At 44.1% G+C, this 17,779-nt stretch overlaps 1 protein-coding gene across 1 annotated transcript in view; it reads right to left on the bottom strand.

The window, feature by feature from the left end:
- Positions 1-1,413: 1,413 nt before the first annotated feature.
- LOC132114377 (uncharacterized) overlaps positions 1,414-17,779 on the bottom strand; it is a 61,334-nt gene continuing 44,968 nt past the window's right edge. Inside the window, exon 2 of the mRNA XM_059522478.1 lies at positions 1,414-1,609. The gene's annotated coding sequence lies outside the window, so the exon portion shown is untranslated. The remainder of the gene's footprint in view (positions 1,610-17,779) is intronic.

Here is a 17,779-nt window from a genome sequence, read left to right as displayed (position 1 = left end):
CAAATACCATAAGGGTTGTATCACTGAATATTTAGGACTAGGTTCGACTCTTGGGAGGATAGAAATTAAGTTAGACCAAATAGTGTAAATCAGCAACAGCCAGCACATTTATTGTACATAGAACAAATTAAATAAAAAGAAAAATATATTGAGGACTCGTCACAACACTCTGAAAAGGGGAAAAGCAGTATTTAGTCCAGGTTGTGTACACAAAGTCTGAGAATAAAAGGAAAATTAAAAAAATAATAAAATAAAATGTCCAAAGTTCTCCTCGTTCCTTGGAAAATGAGTGTGTGTGTACAGAATCCCACGATGCAAACTGGTCCGGGTTGGACGTCAAGTGGAATGCAGTAGGGCCTTCTCTAAATCACGGGACTGGCTCGCCTTGGCTCACTTCACAGATCTTTTCACAGGATCGAATCAGGCAACAAAAAAAACAGTCTACACAAAACACAATTTACAGTTCACAGTTAACATCTCTCAAAAATTCAAATATGTTTTCTCTTCTTTTCTCATTCAATATACTCCTTACGAGATCGCAACAGCACACTCACATGTTTATACACATGTTAGCTCAGCTAATTAACATCAGTACACGTGAGATTAACGTCAGTACACGTGAGCATACTAATTAAGCACAAATAAGTCTACTCAACACACGGATTTATCATCTGCAACTTCAAAGTACACTTTCATGTATAAATACATTATTTGTCCTCCATATGTGTACAGGAAACATCATAAAATAAATGCATCAAGAATCAAATCTATCAGTTTCCCCTATCTCCGTTTGTATAATGTGAATTCAAAACAAAAAACCTTTTGACTTTCAATAAACATCACATTTTAACTCTGACTGTTTTTTTTCTATTCAGTATAACATATATACAATTCTGATCATTAATCAGTTAAAGCACATCAACTAAACATTTCTTTAAACACAGAAACTCACCAGAGTTCGCAGAAAATTCTCACTAGAATCAAATGGAATTCCTTTTGGACTCACGAACATACTTCACAAGACTTATGGAAAGTTTAAACTCTTTTTGTTCAGAAAAATACACTCTTTTTCAGTAATTCAAAAGCAGCGCTTGATCACCTCATGCTCATAAGCTATTCAACAGTCTTCTCCTCTCTATATTTTCTTCTCAGTCTACTCATTTGTATAGCGGCCCCTACAGGGAAACTACGGTACTGCATACAACTAAACAGATTGAAACAGTGTTAAACTCTAGGGGGTTACAAGTGCATACGTAACTGTATTGTTAATAGTTAAATTCAATTCAATTCAAGTTTATTTGTATAGCGCTTTTTACGATAAAAATGATTGCAAAGCAACTTTACAGAAAATTAAACTTTACAACTTTACAGAAAAGTGGTGACTGTCAGTTTATGTGTATATGATAGGAATTTTCAGAAAAATGAATACAAGGCGTAGTCAACCAGATGATGAGCACTATTAACAGCAATTATTATGTGATTGCATAGTAAGTTGCAATATTTGTTAGTTCTGTATGTTGTTTCAAGGTCAGCATCATCTGAGGTCCTCTGAGGGTCAGCATCGTCTCTTCTCAGGTGTTCTGGATCCAGACTGGAGCTTGTGTAAGTCCTAGTTACAGAAAACAGAGAAACAAACAGAGACATAATTAGCGTAGCTGCTGTTCCAACAAAGTAAAATTAATTAGTTTAACCCAAGCTAAAGAATAAGAATGCACATTTGATCAGATACAACTGCAGTCATAATTTAAGAGATACATTATTCGAATGCTTGGCGAAAGAGATGTGTTTTTAATCTAGATTTAAACAGAGAGAGTGTCTCTGAACCCCAAACATTATCAGGAAGGCTATTCCAGAGTTTGGGAGCCAAATTCGAAAAAGTGAAGATCAAGTTCCTTGCCATACAAATTTACCTTTCTGTCTTACGGTCAGAGAGGCTTACCTGTTTGATGCCGTGAGTATTGTGCTCCCATTAGACATCAGCGAGAGCCTCGTGGCCGGCCAACCTTACCTTTTCCATTCTACGGTTAGTGAGGCTTATCCGTTCAATGCTGTGTGCTCCTGTCAGGTGTTAGCGAGAGCCTCCTGGCCAGACAAAAAGTTCACTCGCTTCTTGTTCCAAAAACATCTTCAATCTGTCCTGCAATTGGCAGGCATTCCAGCAAAGAATTTCTCAAGCCATTCCTTTCACATCAAGGGAGCAACATCAGCAGCCAAAAAGAGGCCTCTCCAAGCAGCAGATCCAAACTCTTGGAAGATTGTCTTCAGAAGCTTATCAAAGCTTCATGAGAATTATCCAACTTCACATTTAAAAAAATCCAACCAAACCCTCATTGGTCAGCAAACCATTTCATGTAATCACAAAAAGAAAAATCGCCTTTTTACACTCGTGAGGCTTACCCATCCGATAACATGGGTATTGAGCCCCTGTCGAATGCTGGAGAGACCCTCACAGCCACACAAACTAACCATTTCCATTCTATGGTCTGCGAGGCCATCTGATGCCAGCGAGAGTCTCCTTTCCACACAACTTTACCTTTCCAACTTACGTCCAAAGAGGCTAACCCATTCGATGCTTTAACATTTTTATTCTATGGTCGACGAGGCTTACCTATTCGATGCTGTGTCCTCCGGTTGGATGTCGGCAAGACTCTCCCGGCCACATAACTTTACTTTTCAGTTCAACGGTTGGCGTGGCTTAGCTGTCCAACGCCATGAGTCTCAACCTCCTGCCAAATGCTGTCCAAGCCCTCTCAGCTATCTTCATGTCTTTTCCCCCCACCTGGTGAGGCTTACCCGTTCAGTGTTCTGAGTATGATACCCCATCGGATGCTGCGAGAGCCCTCCCAGATGGGTTTTCCTTTTCTCTCTCCCCCCAACCAGCGAGGCTTACCCATCTAATGCTTCTATACTTGCCACCCACAAGTGAGACTTATCCATCCGATGCCGTAAGTCTTGATCTCCCATCGGATGTCACAAGCGTCCTCCTTGACGGGCGGCCCAAAGACTTTTTATCTGCCAAACTGAGAGGACCCACACATCCGTCGTCCTGAATCTTGATCTCCAGTCGGAGGCTTCATGGGCCCTCTCTGTCAGCCATTTTGCCCTTTGCCCACTGATTATCAGGGGCCTGTCAGCCAGTAGGGCCCATATGCCAAAAGACAGTACACCAAATATGCATTACCATACTTCAGCTGATTATATGAAAGTGTGAACTCGTGAACCACTGTTAGTTTAAACAAACAAGAGCAAATTTTAAAAAGTTTTTTATATATTAGTTTTTATATATTACATAGCATATTTATATTATGTAATTAAACTTTTTTAAATATTAAATGTATGTTAATTTGCAACAGTTATGCTAACAACAATTAAAATACATTTATGACAGTAAAACAGCGACATCTGCTAAAGAACGACATGCTGCATTGTCACAGGAACATGCCAGCTGAAGATAATGAGGAATTTATGTTGCTTGCTTTGACAAGTGCATTTCAAATGACTACATAATGGCATGCAGGTATCCTGCTCACTCCTAAGTCCACACTCCAAGGGGATAGCGATGATCATTTCCATTTGGAATTTGTGAACCAATACTCATATCGGCACATCCCTAATGCCCATGTTCAAACATGGTGGTGAACCAGCCTTATTATGGGGCTGTTTTGCTGTTGCAAAAAGTTAAAATCTTGACTCTATGAATGACATTTTGGATTCTTTGAAGTATCAGGCCATTTAGGCAGAGATTGTGATGCCTTCGGTACAGAGTCTGAAGCTCGATCATCTATGGACTTTCCTGCAGGGTAGCATCCCAAAGTTTACATCCAAATCTACTTAAAGGGGTCGTGAACTGCATTTTTTAAAACTATTTTATACTGTTCTCAGAGGTTCACTTATAATGTTAGTGTGATTTTACAACAACAACAAGAAACATCACTTAGAAGTAATAAAATATTTCTGTCCTGTTTTTAAACCTCTCTCCAGAACGCTTTGTTTTTATAGGCAGGCCATATTCAAGACTCAAGTAAACGCCCACTGCTATGATTGGCTGACAGTTGTGTTTATTAAAACAACAGATGGAAGCTGCTGTGATGTACTCTACAAACAACATGGGCAGAGGTGTAAAAAGTACTCCAAAATTTTACTCAAGTGAAAGTACAAGTACCCCGTGAAAATTTTACTCAATTAAAAGTACAAGTATCTGGTCAAAATCATACTTGAGTAAAAGTAAAAAAAGTACAACTTTTAAATTGTACTCAAATATTAAAAAAGTAGAAGCATTTTTTTCCGACAGACAATACAAAAGAATGGTTAAAGGGAGAGAATGAAAAAAAATGCAATGGCACAGGTCAAGCATATATTTAGTTCAACAACAACAATCAAAATGAAACTAAGATAAAAATAAAAATAAAAATACAGGGAAAGGTATTAAAAGGAACCTCCATCATTTCAATGCCATCGTGTATGACTTTCATTTATCAGATGAACACAAACTAAGAGTTTTAGAGAAAAAAATTCTCTAATGCAAGTGTATGGGACATCCAAAAATGACACTTCAAAAACTATACACAAAGTGAATATGACAGTAACTCATGCAACTCCTTTAATGAATTACTGTCTTCTTAAGTGAAATGATATACATATGTAAAACGGCATATGTAAAAAAACTAATAATACAAATATTTTAATCTTGACTGTCATGTTCACTTTGTGAAGTGAAAGTTGTGACATTTGCCCCCACCCTAACTCCTGCCAGCACCGAGACTTGAACCAGTGACCTTCAGGTAGCTAGTCCGGCTCTCTAACCATTAGGCCACATTAGGCCCCTGTTTGGTTTCTGAAGTGGTCCTGTCCCCTTGCATTACCTGGACTAAAAATCTTTGCTTGTGTTCATGTGAAGAAAGAAAGTCATAAACATCTGGGCTGACAGAGGTTCAGTAAATGATGAGAGAATGTGATGGAGAGGATAGAAATATATTCCAGATGGAATACAAGAGTGTTGTCTATTCAACGTCACTGTCTAAAGTGACAATTAATCTTTTAAATGTTTATTTGGGGCTTTTAGTTTTTTTCTTAGCAAATATTGCTAAATAATTATTTTTGAGTAATTAGATTAATTAATGAGAAAAGCATACAATTATTAAGATTAAAAAAATATTCACTGACGATTCTATTATTTAATGATTCATTTAATGACATATTGTAAATACAACTTATCCACCACCTGGCAAGCACATCACTAAACATGAATTACAATTAATTTAGCATATAATGTTTATTTAAACACTTTTTTTGGAGATCTGTAACAGTTAATAAAAAACAATCCCACAAAAATATTATTTGTATTTAAATTCTCATCACTGATTTGATTTGCACTCAATTTTGTGCATTCAGCTAATATATTAAATAGCTAATGGCTCTATCAAAACAGAACAAATAATGAATACACCATTTTGGGTCGGAAAACACAACTTTGCTACCTCTAATACCTTGTGGGGAAGTCGTTGCCTAGTGGTTAGAGAGTTTGAGCAAGGCACCTAACCCCCAAACTGCTCCCTGGGCGCAGCAGCATAAATGGCTGAGCACTTCTCCGGATGTGTGTTCACAGTGTGTGTGTTCACTGCTGTGTGTGTGTGTGTGTGTGCACTTTGGATGGGTTAAATACAGAGCACAGATTTTGAGTATGGGTCACCATACTTGGCTGTATGTCAAGTCACTTTCAATATGCTTCATCAGATTTGATGGTAAACTTTTGAAGCCAGAAATTTACCTGATGAAAGTCAGAATTGAAGTAGAAATGTGTGGGTTTGATGCATGAAACCAATGATCATTAGTTCTCACATCAGGCACACATGTTTGAGTGTCTGTTTACCATATTTAATGTGCATAAGATAAAATAAAAATATAATGTACTTTTCAAGATTAAATAAAATTGTAAGGAGTAAAAAGTACTGTTTTTTTTTCTTCAGAAATGTAATCAAGTAAAAGTACAAGATTGTAGTTGAGTAAAGTACAAATCTCCCAAAATAATACTTAAGTACAGTAATCAAGTAAAATTACTCAAGTATTTTACACCTCTGAACATGGGTCGTTTGGGTTAAAAACATGTAAATACTTACTTGATATATATCAAATTGTCTGGAGCAAATAGTGCAATAGTGTCAACTAATACTGTGTTAAGAGATCATGGTCAGACTCAGTGCTGCTGTAAGTTCTGGTACGTTCCCCTGAAAGACATTGTGGGTCTGGGTGCAATGAGAATTCAGTCTGGTTACTTGTGTTTATGTAAATGTATATGTAACACACAGGACTTCATGTGAAGAAATCAGGGAATGAGGAAATTAAGTTGATTACATTTCCATCTAAAAAGAGTCACGGCTTGTGATTTTCTTTTTCTTCTTCAAGCCTCGGGGTTGCTATACATGATCTGGTGGCTGGTGTACATAGTTATAACTGTCAGCACAAGTGTTTGTTCACTTAAGATGCACTCATGTGCTGACACTAAAACTAAGGGAGTTCTAATTTTACTATGTAGGAAATTACAGATATCAATACACTATATAGAGAATCTGATGAATGGAAGATGTGTGTGCACTCTTGTTGAAATTAATAATACTAAGATGCTTTTAGCTTCTGTCTATGCCCTAAACATATTTAATCCATCATTTGTTATGTCACTTGAAAAAGTTTAAGCAAATTTCCTGATATACCCCTGATTATAGGAGGTGACTTCAATTCTTATCTAGAACCAGTGATGGATCGATCATCTGGAGGACAATCCTCTCCCTCAATTTCATCGCTTGCATTTAATACATTTATATCCAATTTAAACCCAAATGTATGGCGCTTTAGAAATAACAATTTGAAAGACTTCTCTTTGTATTTTGCTCACTGTGACGAGTGGGGCGGGGCCGAGGGACGTGGAAACGAGGAGCGAGGCCGGTGCAGTGATTGGAGATGAACTACACCTGTTTGAACCACCGGTCTCGAGTCCCACAGAGGAGATGGAAGGATATAAAACTGGAGCAACGACAGTGAAGGACGAGAGAGGACCAGGCCTGAGCTTTATTTTATGTTTTGGTTTTTATTTGTACGCATCAGTCGTCCGTGAGGGGCTGATGTGCTGTTTTGTGTTTATTTTTTTTAAGTCTTTGTTTGATTGTCCAAACAAATTCTCCTTCTTCCCGATGATTATGGAGTTATTACAGTGGTGCCGAAACCCGGGAGAAGGAGGGACGCGCTGCTGAAGATCCCTCGCCACTGTGGTGAATCCGCGGTGCCATCGAGCAGGCGAGGAGTGTGCCGTCATGGACGCTCGAGGCGGTGGGCTGGAGTGAGTTGCCGGTGACAGGCGAGCTCGCTGCCGGCCGGCCGCGATGTGGAGGGGCGGCTGCCGTCCTTGAGGGAGCGGAGGAGTCGGCGCTGTTCGCCAGGGACCTGGAGCCTGCTGCCGTCTGCCTGAACGGGGAGGAGCAGGGAACGGGGGACTCCTGCCGGCTGCCCAAAACCGGAGGAGCCGTCGCCGTCCACCGGGCGGCGGAGGAGTGTCGTGCCGTCCAGTGCTACCGCCAGGCACCGCGGAGGAGATCACCCAGCTGGTGGAGGGCCGAGCAGCAGTGCGTCTGGGAACCAGATTTTTTTTTTTTTTCTCTCTCTCCCCTCTCTCGTCTCTGTCGCTCCTCCTTCCATCTTCTTTTCTCTCTTTGAAAAGTCTTTGTTAAAGTCTTTGTTTGATTGTCCGCCGGTTCCCGCCTCCTTCTTCCCGATGATTATGGAGTTTTAATTATTACACTCACCACCACACATATTCTAGGATCGATTATATATGTGTTTTGCCATCTTTGATTAACAGAATTAAGCATATAACGATGTTACCCATTCTCATCTCTGATCACTCCCCAATACTTTGTAATATAACTCCTACCTTCACTCCCAAGTTTTATAGGTGGCGATTTAATGAAAGTCTGCAGACAAATTCAGAGTTTTTGGTGCAAATTAAACAACAGATTAAGGAGTTCTTGGAGATTAACAAATCACACTGTAAAAATCCACAGATATTATGGGAGACTTGCATGTCTTTTATAAGAGGGTTTTGTATAGCTTTCTCTTCAAAATTGAAAACAATTTAGAACAAGGAGAATGTTGGAAATTGAACAAGAGGTGCAGTCTTTGGAGGGACAACAAAAAGTACAATTCATGAAGCAAAGAAGTAATACTATATCCGCTTTTGCACAAAGGTGAGTTCAACGTGCATAGAACCAGACTAAAATATTATTTTTAAATATAAATATATATATATATTATTTTTAAAATATTATTATTTAGACAGACCTTCTCATTTGTTGGCTTGGAAACTGAAACAAAATGAGGCAAAATGTTCAATAAACTCCATAAGAAATAATAAGGGTGGTATTGTAACAGAGCCCAAACAAATGAATCAGGTATTTTATGATTTTTATAAGAGTTTATACACTTCTGATAATCCTGTAGACAAAACCTTTCCTAATAGCATTACTTAACCGAAATTGCAATGGGCAGATATAGATTAATTGGAGGACTCCCTAACATTGGAGAAGTTAAAGATAGCAGTAAAATCTCTTCAAAAAGGGAAATCCCCAGACTCAGATGGAATCCCCCCTGAGCTTTATCTGGCCTTGTGGGACTCAGTAGGAGTATTAATTTTTAGATTAATATTAGATTCTTTAATCTAAGAAAATTGAACATAAAACACTTCATATGGATCAAAAGACTACTCTTATATCATTACTGTTAAAAGATGGAAAAGATCCCATGGAATGTTCCAGCTATCGCCCCATATCACTGATATGTGGAGATATTAAATGATACGCTAAAGCTCTTGCACTAAGATTAGATAAGGTAATGGATAAATTAATCCATTTTGATCAAACAGGCTTTATTAGGAGTCGTTTGGCAGTAGACATCGTCCACAGATCGTTTCACATTTTGGAAAGGGCTGAATTGTTTACTGAAGACTAGGCTGTGCTCTCTTTGGGTGCAGAAAAGGCCTTTGACAGGCTGTAGTGGCCATATCTGTAGGCTGTAATGAAACATTTGGGTTCGGTTCAAGACCTTTATCTATGATACAAATTCTATACGAAAATCCTCTGGCATCTGTTATCATAGGTACAAGTCAGTCCTCATCTTTTCCATTGCAGAGGCGCACACGGCAAGGCTGCCCTCTCACACCATTATTATTTGCGTTATTACTACATACACATTTTAGATGAAAAGCTATATTTGAGGTCTATGAATGATAGGTGGGCTTTTGGATGTACTGCCTGTATTTCCACAAAGACCAGCCGTTAACGATCTGTGCTTTACCAGCCACACCAAAGTAAACAGGAGGAGAGCATAAAGAGACAGGGCAAGTACAATTGAGTTCAAAATTAAAATATAAGTCTACAGTTTATACTTTATTTAAGAGTTAGGCTATATTTTTGTATAAAGTTGGGGATTAAAGTGTTATTACGATTCCAGGTCCAGCCGACATTTTTTCCTTGTCCCAATCCCGTGATTAATAGAGATTTTGTTTCCAATCAATGTCAGCCTCTAGTGTGAAGATGTATAACCAGCGTCATCAGGCAAATCCCGGACGATCTCAGGTTATTAGTCTTAAATATTTTGTTAGTGGATGACAGAAACATTCGCTTTGTGTGATATTTAATGCGCATCTTGTCAGTAAAGCCGGTACCGCGAGAGCAATTCGAATGCATTGGATCCGTGTGCTCTCTTATCGCTCGCGCTGTATTTTTCTGTCATACAGAGATCATTCTGTGCCATGCTGCTTCAAGTCGAATGCGCCTAATGCTGCTTCATGTGAAAGCGCGCAGGTGACAGAGATTTACAGCTGATTACAGAACCGGCTTTACTGACAAGATAAATTAAATATCGCGTGTGATTTATTGTGCAGCCCTACTGCCTTAATATAAAGTATTGTTTACTAAACCAAACTATCAAGACACGTGTTAACAGGCTAGATATCGGCCTACTCGGACTACGTAGAGCTTTCAGAAAATATTATAACACACAAAGGGAATGCTTCTGTCACCCGCTAACAAAATATTTATGGCTAATAACCTTAGATCGTCCAGGATTTTCCTGCTGATGCTGGTTATCCATCTTCACAGACCTGCCACAGCAGCCACGAGTCGCATTGGAGTGACATCAACTCCCCCTTGGACTGGCTGGCTAGAGGAGCAGCTGTCAATCTAGAAATAGTGGGCCAATCGTGATGCTGAAGCCCGTCCTGATTTACATGAAACTCTGACTGAAACTTTTAGAAACACAAGTGCAGAACGTGAAAACAAGAGCAAAGGGGAAAAGACCACAAGCACACAAAAAAATAACATATGAGCAGAAAAGTGATTTGGAAAATGTTGAAATCATGTTTCAGTTTTGTGCAATATAATTTTAAATGTGTTTACATTTTTGATTCACGCTTATTATTTTTCGATCCATGACTGCAATGTTTTTTATTTAAAAATAATTTTTCAGTTTGTTGCGTTATTATTTTACACGTGTTTTTAAATATTTGATTTATGCTTATTATTTTTCGATCTGTGACTGCAATACATTTGGCGGGATTCTGATCCCATACTAGTCAGTCTACTCAGAGTTTACTGAACGAACACAATTCAGCTGTTCTGAAACTGAAAACTCAAGAGTTTCCCATCTCAGGGTAGGTCAACTCGGACTTCAAGTTTTAACTGAGTTGGTTGAACCTCCTTACTGAAATGTGCCCCAGGTGTCAGTAACTTTTGATCGGGCATTAAAAACAGCTAGCACCACTAAATTATTTTTTTTAAACTCACTTGACAAGCCTCTGAACTTTATTGGTGGGTGTGGTCTGCTCCTCGGGGTGTTAGGTTAAAAGAAAAAGGGAATAACGTCCCTATCTCCTGGTCACATTTGGCGTAGTCGGCAGGGTCACTGCCCTGAGTGGAGCAACCACCCCTCCAGTATGGTAGCGAAGAGGCGCGCCGACCTGCAGCAATGCCTGTCTTCATGGGCGCCCCGTGGGCACCAAGGTTTGGGGGCCGGGGCTCCGAGTTGGCGTTTGGGGAGTGGATGTCGCAGACCAAGTACCTTGCGGGCCTGCAGGGGCTGAGTGAACAACAACAAGTTCAATTCGCGCTGGGATCCCTGGAAGGAGAAGCGAAGAGAGAGGTGCTAGCAGTCGCTGTAGGTGAGCGTAACACGGCTGGAAAGATTTTTGGCCTCCTTCAAGAGTTGTATGGCGATAACACTCCAGCGGCAGTCTTGAGAGCACAATTCTTCAATTGCCGTCAGGCGCCTAAACAGTCACTCCGTTCTTTCTCGCTACAGGTCAGGGAGCTGTTAACTCGGCTGAGGAGCCGTGACGATTCAGGGTTGGCGGAGGACGACCACTTGGCACGTGATCAGTTTATTATGGGGTTGCGAGATGGCCCCATCGGACAGACTCTGAAGCTACAGTTACGGCGGGATCCAACTTTGACTTTTGAAGCCGTGCGGAAGGAGGCTTTAGCGCTGAAGATGGACCAGCTGGAAACTGGTGGGCCGGTCGCTGACTGCATGGCTGTGAGTTCCACGGCCCCAAACCCAGTTCCAGTGGCTGAGTGGAAGAGAGAGCTACGGGAGGAAATTATGAAGGATGTAAAGGAAAAGATGAGCGAGCTGTCAAGAACCCTCCTGGCAGAACTTCGAGAAACCCGTCACCTTGGTCCTCCTTTACCTCGTGAGAGGTCCCACTCCGATGGAGCATGGAGAGGTAGACCGCAGCCGGGCTGACCATCTAATTCCAGGTTCCAGTGGGACAGACAGGGCCAACCCATTTGTAATCGCTGCGGACTTGCTGGACATATCAGCCACCATTGCACCTCTCGACGTGCCTCCCAAGTGGATTTTTAGATCGCCCGGCCACTGTGGGGCAAGTGTCCGGGGAGCCATCAGACAATCCCTTGTTTTATCCGAAGAGTGCCCTAGTTGGGCAATGCCCTACAGTTGAGATTTGTGTAAACAACCAAACAGTCCGGTGTTTGGTTGATATAGGATCACAAGTCACCCTCTTCTCTGAAAGCCTTTGTAAGAAACTGTTTGACCAACCACAGGTACAGGGGGGTGAGATCCCTTGGCTGACATTACGGGGAGTAAATGGGCTTGACATACCGTATGTGGGCTATTTGGTCACTGATCTACAGATACGAGGCATTCAGGTGCCTGAAAAAGGAATTGTCATTGTTAAAGATCACTGCTTGGGAGCTCATCGAGCTTTGTTAGGTATGAATGTTCTTACAGTGTGTTGGAGGAATCTGTTCCCAGCTAGCTGGCCCACTGGGACCAGCCATACGAGAACTCTGGAAGATAAGGACTGGGAGCCGGTCTTAGCTGACTGCCATCGGATCTCGACTGCCATGGCCCACAACGAACGTGTAGATACCGTTCGGGCAGCATGCCGTTATGCTATCACCATCCCTGGTTGCAGTGAGGCACTGATTTGGGCCAGACTACCAGCCCGGACGTATGGACTGGACGGCTGGGTGGTCGTGGAGCCGCATGGTGGGAGTCCAAATATTGAGGTAGCCCGCACCCTGGCCATAGCACACCGGGGCCGTGTCCCAGTAAGGGTGCGAAATGTGCAGCCATACCCGGTGACTATCCATCGGCATCAGGGGCTTGCCCAGGCTACCACCGTAGGGGCCGAACAGGTGAGGGAAGGTAGAGACATCCAATGCACCTTAGTGAGTCCCGGGGTGGTTGAAGTTGGGGTCCTACAGACCGGACTAAGAGTAGATGGGCGGCCGGTTGACGTACCTGAACATCTATGCTGTGAATCCTTGCAGGGGGAAGCTCTGGAGGTGGACCAGAAAGTAAAGCTGCAGCAGTTTTTGACCCAGTGGCAACATGTCTTCTCTGCTCATGAAGAGGACTATGGGTGTACTAGTGTTGTCAAACATCAGATCCCCACTGGCGACGCAGCCCCTGTCCGTGAACGTTACTGGCCTGTACCTCCTATGCTATATCAGGAGATCCGCACCTTGTTGCAAGGTATGTTGGAGGGGGGCATTATCCGTGAGAGCAGTAGTCCCTGGTCGGCTCCCATTGTCTTAGTGCAGAAAAAAACTGGGGCATGGAGATTCTGCGTGGACTACAGAAAGTTAAACAGTGTAACTAGGAAGGATGCTTTTTCCCTCCCTAAAATAGAGGACTCTCTTACTAGCCTGACCCAAGCAGCATGGTATTCCACCTTGGATCTTGCCAGCGGCTACTGGCAAGTGCAAGTGGAGGAAGGTGATCGGGAGAAGACAGCATTTACAACCCCTTTTGGCCTCTTTGAGTGGGATAGAATGCCTTTTGGTTTGTGTAACGCCCCGGCAACCTTCCAGAGGCTCATGCAGCGGTGTCTGGGGGGCCAGTTAGCGGAGTCTACCCTTGTGTACTTGGATGATGTTATCGTCTTCTCCGCAGATTTCACCACCCACCTGACCCACTTAGAGGAGGTATTCCGTGCCATGGAACAGTATGGACTGAAGTTGCGACCAGAGAAGTGCCAACTCTTCCAGAAGGAGGTCAAGTACCTTGGCCACTGTGTGAGCTGTGAGGGTGTGTCCCCCGACCCAGAGAAGGTCGCAGCTGTGCAGGAGTGGCAGCCGCCAACCACTGTCCGACAGGTACGGTCCTTCTTGGGGTTTGCGGGATACTACAGGCGCTTTATCAAAGACTTCTCCAAAATTGCGAAACCTCTAAACGAACTGCTAGTGGGCACTGGACGTCCCAGGGGTCGAGGGTCTCCCCACATAGTGTGGAGCCCCGAGTGTGCTATAGCATTCCAAAAGCTCAAACAGGAGCTACTCCAGGCACCCATCTTAGCATATGCAGACTTCACAAAACCCTTCATCGTCTACACTGATTCTAGCAATTGTGGACTGGGGGCAGTGCTGGCTCAACACCAAGGAGGGGCAGAGCGGGTGATTGCCTATGCTAGTCGGAGCCTGCATCCAGCTGAGCACAACGACTTTAATTACAGCTCTTTTAAGCTTGAGCTTTTGGCTCCGAAGTGGGCGCTGACTGAGAAGTTTAAGGACTATTTGTGGGGGGCAAAGGTGACTGTACTGACTGACAATAATCCCCTGGTTCACCTGCACACTGCTAAACTGGGGGCGGTGGAACAGAGATGGGCCGCCCAGCTGGCCAACTTTGATTATGACATCAAATACCGGCCTGGTAGACATGTTAATGCCGATGTACTCTCTAGGCTCCCTTCTGCAGGCGAAGGCCCTTCCAGCATTACAGCATATACAGTTCCAGAGGAAGGTGGGGTGCTGGTGAGGATTGTGGAGGCTCCAGGAACAGCTGAAGGCCCTGTCCCTACCATTTAGGGTTGGAACCCGGGCCGTTGGCAGGACCGTCAGAAAGAAGATCAGAACTTGGCCACCGTCTGTCGGTAACTCGAGAAGAGGGCGCTGCCGGCAGCACCGGAGAGAAGAGCTCAGACACAGATGGTGAGGAAACTATTTGGGCAGTGGACACGCTTGAGCCTGCGAGAAGGAGTGGTATGCCGCAGTGTTCATGAACATATGACCAACGCTACGCTCTCCCATATTGTGGTCCTCCAGACCCAGATTCAGTCCTTGCTAGAAGCCTACCATTCGCAGATGGGCCATCAAGGCCAGGAGCGGACTCTGTCCTTACTTCGCCGTTCCTTCTATTGGCCACGGATGGAGGCCTCGGTGCATCAATTCATCCAGAGATGTGCTCGCTGTACCCTCCGAAAGACCAGACCCAATGAGAGGGCTCCTTTGGTCCCAGTAGTGCCCAAAGCTCCTCTCCACATCCTAGCTACAGACTTTCTGACCCTGGGACGACCAAAGGACAGATATCAGAACATCTTGGTTGTAACGGACCTCTTTAATAAGAATGCGTGGGCCATTCCTACGGTGGACCAGACTGCCCTGACCACTGCGAGAGCACTCTGATACAACGTGATCCAGTCACTTGGTTGCCCTGAAGTGTTGCATTCTGACCAGGGACCAAATTTTGAGTCGGCTGTGATCCGGGAGTTGTGTCAAGTCTATGGGTGCAAAAAGACACATACCACACCTTACCACCCCCAGGGGAACGGGGGGTGTGAAAGATTCGACCTTGCTGAGCTTGTTGGGAACTTTGGAAGTGGACCAGCAGAGTAGGTGGGTGGAGTACCTCCCCTCGTTGTATCAGGCATATAACAACAGCATCCATAGTTCCACCAGTTACGCCCCCGCCTACTTGATGTTTGGACGGCATGTACGCCTTCCCATTGATTTACTCCTGGGCACAGCCGGGTCTGAAGGAGTCCGGAGCCTGACAGAATGGGTGAGTCAGCACCATCAAAAACGTAAGTATGCTTATCACAAAGTTTCTGAACATCTAGGGGCTGCAGCAGCGCGGAACAAACATCAGTATGATCGGACGGCCCGAGATGCACCTTTGCTTCCTGGGGAGCGAGTGTTGGTCTTGGACAACCGTCGGCAAGGGAAAGGAAAGCTCAGCGACCGCTGGGAGCAAACACCATATGTGGTGGTGAGCCGTTCTAGGCCAGACCAGCCAGTCTATAAGGTGAGACCTGAGGGGAGATTGGGACAAGACCGAGTATTACATCGTAATTTGTTATGGCCATGCCCCAACTACCCTGAAGTAACCCTCAGGACACAAGGAGAGGCGGCATCCACACCAGAACCATTGATGGCATGGGCTTGGGCTCCAGTTACCATGGGGCCAGCAGAAGGAGGGAATAACCCGGACCTTGACCCTGAACCCAGACGGGCCCGGCGATTCAATCAAGGGAGACCTCCAGAGAGGTACGGTAGCTGGGCCACTTAAGCACGGTCCTCGGGACGAGAACATTTGGGTGGGGGAGGATGTCACCAGGTGACCACATGTTGTGGGGCGGAACTAAAATTACAGAGGTTTGTTTCCCATAAGGAGGAGGCATTAAAAGACGGACCAAAACAAAGCCGGCATTTTACACGTGATGTCCTTATCGCTGATGATGGACAGGTGTGCAGGAGGAAAGTTTGGGGTTTAGTGATTGGCTAACAAGACTCGTCATTGTGTTTTTAAGCTTGTGACTTACAGTCCTTGAGTGGGGAGAGTGTGGGGTGAGACGAATTCGCGGCGAGTTCTGGAATTCCGATCAGGGGCTGGCTGGACACGCTGGAGATGCAACGGTGGAGTTTGTAATAAAGAGAGGACAACGAGCACGAGTGACTTGGAAGTCGGACGGCCTGGGGCTGTGGAGTACCGAATCTGACGAGTCGAGAGAGAGATCGGCTGGTCTACGATAAGCTAAGTAAACATTCCTAGACAAAGATACTGGATATGTATACTGCTGTATTGCTAGTACTGTAGCCAACGATTCACCAGCCTCACTTTACTGTTCTATTGACTTTCATACTGGATGTGCATACTGCTGTCTTGTTAGTGCTGTAGCCAACGATTCACCTGCCTCATTGCACTGTTCTATTGACTTCCACACTGGATGTGCATACTGCTGTCTTGCTAGGGCTGTAGCCAACGATTCACCTGCCCCATTGCACAGTTCTATTGACTTCCATACTGGATGTGCATATTGCTGTCTTGCTAGTGCTGTAGCCAACGATTCACCTGCCCCATTGCACTGTTCTATTGACTTCCATACTGGATGTGCATACTGCTGTCTTGCTAGTGCTGTAGCCAACGAGTCACCTGCCCCATTGCACTGTTCTATTGACTTCCATACTGGATGTGCATACTGCTGTCTTGCTAGTGCTGAATCCAACAAGTCACCTGCCTCATTGCACTGTTCTATTGATTTCCATACTGGATGTGCATACTGCTGTCTTGCTGGTGCTGTAGCCAACGATTCACCTGCCCCATTGCACGTTTCTATTAACTTCCATACTGGATGTGCATACTGCTGTCTTGCTAGTGCTGTAGCCAACGAGTCACCTGCCCCATTGCACTGTTCTATTAACTTCCATACTGGATGTGCATACTGCGCCTTGCTAGTGCTGTAGTCAACGACTTAATTGCCTCATTGTGCTATTCTACTGGCTTCCAGATTGGGCGTGCATTGCTGTTGTGACTCACCAGCCTTACTGTAATATTCTACCCTGTGTCTCGTTATCATCAGTCTGCATTTCAGCTTAAGGATCCCAGCCCTCTGCTCCAGCCATGCAACTGTAAATCTATCATCCAGTTTGTTTTCTCCTCCCTGGCATGCAAATAGTGGAATAGTCCACCTCAGTGTCGCCGGCGCCGCCTGCCTGTTATGGTTCCGAGTCGACCGCCTGCTGATTATTGGTGTGAAGATTGTGGTGAGACCTCACTTGAACCTTGGTGTGTTGCAGTGTTTTCTTCTACGTTTGCTGTGGATCTCCCCCAGGCTTCGTTGACGGGGCCGTGGCAGACTAAGCGGTCAGCTGAGGGTCAGAGAGCAAGCCGGTGACACCATACTGCTAGTTACCTGCTGTGGGAGGAACTAATTCAGCTGGGTGGCAGTACCCTCTAAGTGGGGGAGCGTGGAGGAACTTCGGACCTAAGCCGGGCTTGGAGACACGACGGGGAGAAAGGCAGTTGTTCTGCTTCCAGAGATACACCGTAGTAGAAGACCGTTGCCTTGCTTCAAGAGACATTTTAACTATTGAGACTTCAATAAATTATTTTTTTTTAAACTCACTTGACAAGCCTCTGAACTTTATTGGTGGGTGTGGTCTGCTCCTCGGGGTGGTAGGTTAAAAGAAAAAGGGAATAACGTCCCTATCTC

This window comes from Carassius carassius, chromosome 33 (assembly GCF_963082965.1).
Source record: "Carassius carassius chromosome 33, fCarCar2.1, whole genome shotgun sequence".
Lineage (NCBI taxonomy): Eukaryota > Metazoa > Chordata > Actinopteri > Cypriniformes > Cyprinidae > Carassius > Carassius carassius.
The sequence above is the reverse complement of the archived record's forward strand: the minus strand, read 5'-3'. Positions and strand labels throughout refer to the sequence as shown.